The sequence below is a fragment of the Pavona decussata genome, unplaced genomic scaffold (genome assembly GCF_977016875.1).
Source record: "Pavona decussata unplaced genomic scaffold, jaPavDecu1.1 SCAFFOLD_324, whole genome shotgun sequence".
NCBI lineage: Eukaryota > Metazoa > Cnidaria > Anthozoa > Scleractinia > Agariciidae > Pavona > Pavona decussata.
In genome coordinates, this window is record NW_028145713.1 from 600,001 (window position 1) to 609,751 (window position 9,751).

The 9,751-nt window shown below is 36.6% G+C and overlaps 1 pseudogene across 1 annotated transcript in view; it reads left to right on the forward strand.

Annotated features, from left to right (window-relative positions):
- LOC146453677 (uncharacterized) overlaps positions 1 to 7,149 on the forward strand; it is a 71,941-nt pseudogene extending 64,792 nt beyond the window's left edge. Inside the window, exon 14 of the transcript XR_014859445.1 lies at positions 6,059 to 7,149. The product of XR_014859445.1 is annotated as an uncharacterized LOC146453677 (transcript). The remainder of the gene's footprint in view (positions 1 to 6,058) is intronic.
- Positions 7,150 to 9,751: the final 2,602 nt, after the last annotated feature.

Sequence of the window (9,751 nt, forward strand, 5' to 3'; positions counted from 1 at the left end):
GAAAATGCATGGCTTTTTTAATGATCTGGTAAGGGCAGTGTGTACTGTCATTTTGTAACATTTTCAGATTTAAGTGCTTTAGTGAATTGGTATTAAAAAGCCAGATTGTCCCTGAGATTGTTGATGCATTGTAATATGTATCAAATACTGTATACACGTAGATCTCTTTAAAATCTTGTGCTTAGCCTTTTGAAGCTGACTGAAGGCGAAATGTTCAAGGGAAATACTGAATGAGAGAGGCAGAAACTCTATCAAGCCCAACCATCAAACCCACCATCTTTACAGTGCCATGTTTGTTGACAATGTTTGTTTTAATTGGTTTTTGATAGGATCTTGTTTCTGATAGTGCCAGTGTGGGTATGAAAGTGAAGATTCTCAGTCTGAGATAAATTATTATTCTGCAAGTTCCACTTATCCTGCTCTTCTAAGCTGTTCCATCCCAGGAAAAGGTGCATGCTCAATAGGTATGGATTATAAAGGCATGCTTAAATTAGAATTCAAGTGCACTTTTAAAAATGTGCATGCCAGTTTTAATATCATATATCCATTACTTAAAAGGTTCAATTATGTCTCTGGTTCTTGTGACATCACATGGTAGGGAAATGAGCACATCAGCACATCTAAAATGTTTTTCTTTGGTATGGGGTCCTGAGTCTCCGAATTAGACATGCATGCAGAGCACAGTTTTATTTTACCCCCAGTCTCCCAGCAGTAGTTATATAATATAATAAAAAAATATTTAATAAGTTGTTTGGAGGTGACAATCCTCTTGATCTAGCTGATTTTACATGTCTGGAATTAGACAATGTAACTTCTAACTACTGGACCTACACTGTAAGTTGTCAATATATGAAGAATTCCTGTGGGATGGTTTTTAAGTGCATGCCAAGTGATGCCAAGTGGAAGTTATTATAATGTTAATAAGGTTTGAAGAATAAAGAGTGTAAGTTATGGCAGTGGTTTGCTTACCCTTGTGAAAATTTTTCCGAGATCTCGGCCGAGATCGCGGGCGAGATCTCGGCGCGTTTTTGGCCTCCGAGATCTCGGCCGAGATCGCTGCCGAGATCTCGGCGAATGGCTAATGGTGGAATGTGTTGAATAAGTTATGTCACCTAGCTTGTAAGCCTAATCATTATTAAAAATTTATTGGGTCTCTAGTAAGGTTTCTTTTTTTCTTCTTTTGTAATTGGTCAAGTCCCTAAGAGAAGGAGGTGTGGGATTGTGGAAAATTGATTCTGTGCTTACATGTAAAAAGAACATAACAAGATTTGCTCCACTGTTATTTTCTTGTTTATTCATGAGATGCATATAAGCATGAGTTGTTTTTCTGCAATTCCCCACCCAGTGGGGGGATTTATAGGGTAAGTTAATTTCCGGTGTGATTCTCTATCTCTTTTTAGAGCCTCAACTGCTTGCCAAAAAGAAAGTTTGTTCCAAGGATCCAAATAACAGTATTCATGCTGAGGGTGTGATTCCATATCAAGACTGTGGAGTTCAGAGCTCTTAGAGTAAGTTGACCTAAAAATTATTATGTATGTGAGCAGCATGACTTTGCCACTACAGAACTACACAAAGCACTGTTTGTGATCACTCCTAAAATTGACCATCATTGTGAAATCTGTGACTTATTATAAGCCCTGTGTTAAAAAGATCCTTTAAGTGACATCTAACCTAAGCGATGGCACCACTTTTTTGAATAACCAACTGGCCCTTTTCTCCTAAGCAACCAGTGCAGCCTTCAGAAAACAAGCATTAGCCAATAATGATACTTAAGGTTACAATTGGTAGCTTTCAGCGAAGCGTCAGCTCTCTCTTTATGAACCATGTAGAAGTTCATTCAGGGCGGCCGGTATATGATTTTACAGAAAATTTGCATTTGCAGCTTCCAAAATTTATCAAATCGGTATTGCAGCTGCTTGACAAAAATCACTAAGAATTGCTGCTCGGTGGTAGGACAAATCCAGAAAACAAAACCTTCCGTGTATCTCTGTCTGCTAAACAAGCTACATGTATTACAGTTGCTTCTAGTTCCGGTTTCAAAATGAAGTTGCTACATGATTAGCAATCGGTGTAATTTTGTTCTGCTGAAGCTTATGCCAATTTGGTATTCCACAACACCAACTATTAAACATTTCCAGTTGTTTAACTTAATTGTAACAGCAGGTTTAATAAACATGTCAAAGACTCGTTTTGGTTTTAAAATATCCATAGAAAACCACTGTGGTGTCCTCAAAATCATGTAAATTGATCAGATAATCAAAGTGTTAACAACATTTGAAATAATTTATCTTTAAATCAAAGTCTCCTGTGAGCCAACTCATGAATGCAGATGACGCATCAGTATTTTAATTGAAATTAAGATGGCTACATACACTACCTTGAAAGCTAAAAGAAGTCATATCTTTGCCTGATCATGTAACAAGAAATAACCATACGTGTACTATAAAAATGATTCTAAACTTATTCCCTACATATTGTGTAAGGTTATTCTGATGCGCCTTGGAACAAATTTTCGGGTGTTTTTTATTCAAAGTTCATGCAGACACTTCACTCATTCAATTTAAGACACCGCACTTTGTGGAAAAACGGGAAAACTTATAACTTTGCTCATATTCAATGAAAAATCTCCATTCTTGCACTAAAATAATTGTCAAATTTTTATCTACAGATTGAATAAGATTATTTTGATGCACTGTGAAACAAATTTTCACTTCTTTTTTTATTCAAAGTTCATGCCGACACTTCACTGATTGAATTCAAGACACCGCACTTTCACTGCGAATGCTTGAAAGTCAACAACCGAATCAGCCAACCAACCTAGTGAAAAACCCACCATTGCTATCACTCGTTCATTGTGCATGGTCGCATTTACGAGTTAAAAATGGGTATGGAAGTGGTTCATTTTGCCAGCTTGCTGTGATGTTGGAAGGGAGTGCCCATAGTTTTACGCAACACGGCACAAACTTCAATAATCAGCCTGGTCATAATTGCATTTCTGAAATTGAAACCTCCCAGCATAAAATTGGAAATACAAAAATCTGATCATGACAGATTTAAACTACAACATGCAGGTGTCATGACTGCTCATGTATCCTACCCCCTTAATGTTGTAGTTGGCAACAAGACTTTTTTCTCTAAACATACATTTTGTATTTTTTGCACAAGAATTTAAAATGGGTGTGGTTTTAAAAACAATGGAAGCAGTGCATTTTGCCAGCTTGCTGTGATATTAGAAGGGAGTGCCCATAGTTTTACGCAACACGGCACAAACTTCGGTAATCAGCCTGGTCGTAATTGCATCTCTGAAATTGAAACCTCCCAGCATAAAATTAGAAATACAAAAATCTGATCATGACAGATTTAAACTACAACTATAAATTTTTCTCTAAACTTACATTTTTGAATTTTTTTAAACCAGAATTTAACAATTTGGGCCCATTGGACAATGGGGCAGAAAAGTTACAAGTTGTTCAAAGCTTAGTTTTTTTGTACAAATGTTTTCACCAGAGAACATTTACTTTTTTTTACTGTTAATCCTGGTTATGGATCTTCTGTTGTCTAAGTGTAGAGTTGTCCACTATAAATAAACTTTTCTTAACAGGGGAACATATGTTATGGATGTTGGAACATAAAGTCTGTTCATACAATGTATTTATATTAGACAATAATGTTAGTCTCCTGCAGTGGAACATTCACAATTAATTAAATTGTAATAGCAACTGGAACCACAATGACAGACAACTTCTTCCTACATACTCCTGCACATCAAAAGCTCAACGGTATGACCATGAAAAAACTGTAATAATCAAGACTGAGTGTACTGAGACAGCGTATTGTTGCAATCTGATCCCCCATTGAATGAAACAGTACAATTTTATGGTAAATCAAATCAAAAACCTCTCAGGAAATGTTCATAGTGAAATCTCCTCTCCATGGTGTCGCTAAAGTTGGTTTTGAGCGCAGTCTTCTAATTACCTTTTCGTGAAGCTTTTTCAGTGTCCTTTTTGACCATTCCTTGGATGGGAATCAACTTTTGCAAGTCTGGATTTCGACCACTAAACGTTGTATTTCTCTTCGATGACTCCTACTGCTGCTTCGAACTCAGCAAAAAAGCATGAAATATCCCTCAACTCCGTGTCGTTTTCTGTACAAGACATGTACTCCTCGCTTTTTTCTCCGAAAAACTGGCTTATTTGATCAGAAGGAGGATTTTCCAGAAAGAGCTTGGCTGCCATATTAGATTCTACCAAAGCCCCCCAAAATTCTCCCATGACAGGCTGCACGCCTCTGATGATCCACATTGGATTACCTATGATGGTCTCAAAGGAAGGCAGTGTCTAGGAACTGGTCTCACCGGCCGCGCACACTGTAGGAAAGGGGATCCTATCTCATTGCTTTTTTTGTTCAGAAATAAAGTCTTTAGAAGTTCTCTCATAAACAAATTGGTGTTTCAACAAAATGTATTACAGTTTTCCTTTTTCCAAGAATCTTAAAACCTAATCTTTTTAAAGTTTAAAATATGCTACAAATACGTGACTCTCAAAACCTCGCGAAGCTAGGGCTGGGCGGACAGGCAATTTGAAGTGAAGGAATGTGCTAAGGCAGTTATAAGAAAGTATAAATTGTCACTAATAGGCCTTTTGCAATAGCTGGTCACATGATCAACTTTCCGATCAAAAACAGTTCTCCTTTGGAAAGTTTTGTTACAAGGTCTTAGGAACTGAGAGAGCATATTTAAAGTAGGTTAATTACCCGTAAATTTTTATCCATATATCTCAAAAGTAAGATTAGAAGGATTTGTACTGGAAAACTCCTCAATCATTATAATTCTTCGGGTCATACTCAGCCTCATCCAGTGATAGGTAATTATGATTATCATCATCATCATCATCATCATCATCATCATCATCATCATCATCATCATTATTATTATTATTATTATTATTATTATTATTATTATTATTATTATTATTATTATTATTGTCAGTAAGTATAACACTCTTTCCAATATTAGTTTATTCCATGGTCCCTATATTTGTCATGCATCTTCCTCCCCCCTTTGACCCAGCAGTCTATTATTATTGTGCTCCTCATGTGTTCAAAATCAAGTGTCGATGTTTCCAATGCAAACTAAATGTAGCATTTTTTTGTTATTTTGTTTAGATAATCAGATTTCTTGTGATTATGAGATGGGATGTGGCTGAAATAATAAGAACCTTGGTATCATCTTCAACCTTACTGGCCTTTCAAACAGACACAAAGAGACAATATAGGTTGGTTTCCATGCAAACACGTGCCATTCAATGAAGAAAATCAATAGCTCAGCTATGGCAAATAATCCCATTAGTAGAAGTAGTTGTTTATTGGCACGTCATCTTATAAGTTTGGCAAGTAGTCTCCATAAGTAGTTGTGTAAGTATCATGTCCCCATAAGTTTGACAAGTAGTCCCCATAAGTAGTTGTGTAACTATCATGTCCCCATAAGTTCGGCAAGTAGTCCCCATAAGTAGTCGTGTAATATCATGTCCCCATAAGTTTAGCAAGAATTAAAATTCCCGTTAAGTAGTCAGAGGGGAGTAAGTGAAACCCCAGGAAGCAAATGTCTTGACTTATAACAAACAAGCAACCAAACAGCCTTCTTCTTCTTCTTCTTCTTCTTCTTCTTCTTCTTCCGCATCAGAAGAGGTGGTCCTCGCAAGTAGGGTATCACTATGGAAACACAGACCTCACAAGTTAGGTGAGTATGTCCCCATAAGAATTGTATGGCAAGTAGTACCCATAAGTATTCAAAGTTGAGTAATGGGCAGGTCCTCATAATAAAGACCCCACAAAAAAATTTGAAATTTCCTAAAGTCTAATCAAGTGTTTAAAGAGATGGGCAAATAAGCTACCAAACATCCATATTTTTTTTTTGATACCTCCAATAGAAAGGGGGGTCCTCATAAGAGGTGTATGGAAACACAGACCTCACAAGTTGCCAAAGGTGAGTATGTGGGTGTGTGTGTGTGTGTGTGTGTGTGTGTGTGTGTGTGTGTGTGTGTGTGTGTTTGAATTGCAGAGGGAGATGACTGGAAGCTGGTTGCTGAGAAACTGGGTTTGAATTCACGCGATATCCGTTTCCTTGACAACCGCACTCTGAATCCTGCTGATGCTGTATTATCTTATATCGCAAAACAACGCCGCCTAACTGTTGGAGATCTCTATGATGTTTTAAACGAGTGTGAGTTACCCTTATTGGCTGATGAAATGTGACAATTTGATATCGTTGGGTAAGCATTTCTCAACGATCGTGGCAACAAAGGTTATTAAGATTTATCCCTGCGGGCTATTTTATAATAGTAGTTGTTTTGCACTACTTGTGTCACGCTTTTGTTGCGACAAAAGTTGCACGGAAAGGTGTCTTGGCACTTCACGGCGTTATACGTAAAGCCAAATGGGCCATGCACAACGCAAGATGTTCATCAGCTCGGTTTTGTAGAATAGTGCTTCATGGTCAGAAATACGGACATGACCAGGACACGGTTGTTCGAAAGCCTATTAACGCTAATCCATGATTAAAAGTTAAACGAAGTTTTCATCTCGCTCGTTAGAACTGTTTTAAGGGACTATCTTTGAGAAAATACTAAAGAAAAGTCTAAATCAAAACTGATGGACAAAAGTTTTTATTAAGAATCTATGATTAGTTTAGTACATAATTAAACTTGAAACAAAGTTCGCGTTAACCAAGGATTAGCCATATCGGGATTTGAACAACTAGGCCCTGCATGCTGGTCAGTAGAAACAAACACAGCGTCACCTTGAAAACCCTGTTTCGTTCTGCATATTTGTCATTTCCATTGGTGGAAAATATCTTCCTTGCACGAAATCAGCTCAAGGGTATAATTAGTTTTAAGTGGCACTTTCTCCAAGTACGTCCTACTGCGTTTTGGGTCGAAAAAATGTTTTCCCTCAAACTTTGCCCAGTAAATTATCTTGGGTCATAAGCAAATGACATGACTTAAGGTTTTGGAAAGACGTTAAAATATATATTTTACAGGATACAACAGTCAGAACGGCCTAGGACCTAAATTGGAGCATGCCGAAAATCGAAAATTGCATAAATTGACGAGCTCGCTGCTGGAAAACCAAGAAACGCCACAAAAATTAATTATAATTCCTAAGTTTAACTGGTTGATCAAAAAGTATGAAACGCCTGTTTATTTTGATTTTTTGGTTCACAAAAATAAATTTATTAAGCCTCGTTAGAAGGATGAAAACATTAAAAAGTATACCCTGTCTTTGCCGGCATTTATTTCACAAGTCCACACCGTACCGTTCTAAAATCCAACTAACCTTGCCTAGGAGGTATATGCTAGGAACATAGAAATATACTGACTTGCGCTGTCTTCCAAGAAGGATATCCCGGCATACTCGATACATGTCTGACTAAGGCTGATTGATTTAAAATAATTTACCATGAGGTTACTGTATTTCGCCTTAAAAAAAAAAAAACAAATATCATAACCCTAAAGTAATTATTTTAAAAATTAAAACCAGTTTTAAAAACTTGCTTTAAAACCTTCGACCTTTCTCCCCTAGGAAAGATAACAGCCGCCTTTTCTAGGGCAACTGATTCTCTATTTCTCCGTCGTTCAAATTCCTCGTCCATTTCATATCATATCCCTGTTTCTCTTTACAATGCGGTGTGATGTACCTCAACATGTTATAAAGAAACTTCTCAAACACATTAATAATTCATCGAGAAAAAACAAAGAAAGTCACTACTGTGACCCTGGTTTGGATATGGGTTCCTAATTACCATTAAATTTTGCCAACTTTAGCCTTGAATTTCTCCAAAAATTATTGATCATTTGAGAAGCCATATCAAACACTCGAAAGTTTGTTTCATCAGATATCCAAACACCTCGAAGTCGTTTAGAAAAACTCGCTGCGCCTCGTTTTTGCAACCTTCTTCTCTAATAACGTTTTAAGACAATACGGACTCTGCTGTGAGTGCTTTCAAAAGGCCACATTCTTTTTTTAGCGAGAGATCAACAATTGTGTGATACCTTTTCATCCAATTTCAAGATTTAGGAGAGCTATTCTTTTACGAAAATAATTGTTTTCTATTTATTTTCTTATGTTGTTGTTTCTTGTTGAAGAATCGATTTTAGATTGAAATCAGTTGAGGTGTCGAGAGTACTTGAACAATGCTGGTATAAGCAAGAAGCCATTAATGTCATTAGTTTCAGAAAACAAGGCTAATAATAGAATGTTATAAATAGTTGGGAGGCAAGAGGAAAATGTTAGTATTGTAAGTAATGTAGTGTTGTAAGTAATGTAGTATGGTAAGTAATGTAGTATTGTAAATAAAAAAAAAAAAGAGGTAAAAAAAGCTCCAAAGGGGATCTGGACTGCCTCGATATTTCTATGCAATTGTTTCAAGCAGGTTCTTCTGCTAGTAAATTTACACGTTGGACGTAAATTTTATAGCAATGAGACTTGGCAACGAGATTTCCAAAAAAAAAAAAAAAAAAAAAGGCAAGCAAGAAAACAAAACAAAAAAAAGACAAAAATGGAAACAGCGGGATTAAATTAGTCGTCGAATACTGTAGACACTCACTTTTAATAGCTTGTCTGAGCATTTGATCTATATTTAAGTAGAAAGACAAGGCAAAGTGACCACCTCACACAGCCGTCTTTAAAACTGGAATGTACAAAAAAGGCATTTTATTACCGTGGATGTATAGTTTACAACCGTAATTCATAGTGTTTTAGAGCAACAATGTTATTTCACCTTAACTTACTCCATTTTGTCATTATTGCTGTTTATTTAATTGTAGAGCCTCTGGTGATATAAGTTTTTACCATATATGTAAATACTGAATGAGTAACTCTCTTTAAATAAAGGTATCGTTAACTTTTATTCAATTTTTCCTTTCCTCGTAACCTTTTCGGCCAGACACACCTTTTCAACAAGGAGTAATTTTGAAAATTAATTTCGCAAAATATCGACACCTGTTGGTGATATAGCAAAGGGTTCCCCAATAGTTTTCATTTGAATGGTAGCAGATTAGAGTACATACATATAACTTCAGTGATTAAAGATTTTTAGTGAAAGAATTAGAAGATATAACGAAGAGACAAAATTCTCTGTTACTCCGAGTTTCGTGGTCACGCACTCATCAGACAGTATTTCATGGAGAATAAACCTGTCAAGTTATATATATACACGCGTCTATTGATTACAAAAAGCAGGGCAGTGCGTGAGCACGAAACTCGGAGTAACAGAGAATTTTGTCTCTTCGTTATATCTTCTTATTCAAAGCTCTACACTTAAAAAGTGTATTGAGCACGGCTTTGGCCACTTCATTACACGTAGTGAAAGAATTAAAACAATGACAATAGGTGGTTTGGATCGCCGCCATGTTGGCGGACAAAACAAAAGAAAATTTGTTCACAAAGTTTGCATAAAAATGGCAGGTAACTCCCAGAGGAGAAAAATGTCATTGTTCCTGTCCACCAACATGGCCGCCATGACGTCACATGCGAATCATCAAAAAGATTGAAGTTGAGGCTGTATTCCGTTACAGGAATAATCAGCGTATGATCATTCAACCTTTATAGGAATCCAACTGAGGACTTGTGTCCTTGAGAAGGGCCCAATCGGAAGCGGAAAGCGGTTGACGACAAATTCTTTATTACATGTTCAACACAAATTTCAGTAATCTGTTCATGTTGTCCTTCAGCAGCATGGTTAAGAATATATAAA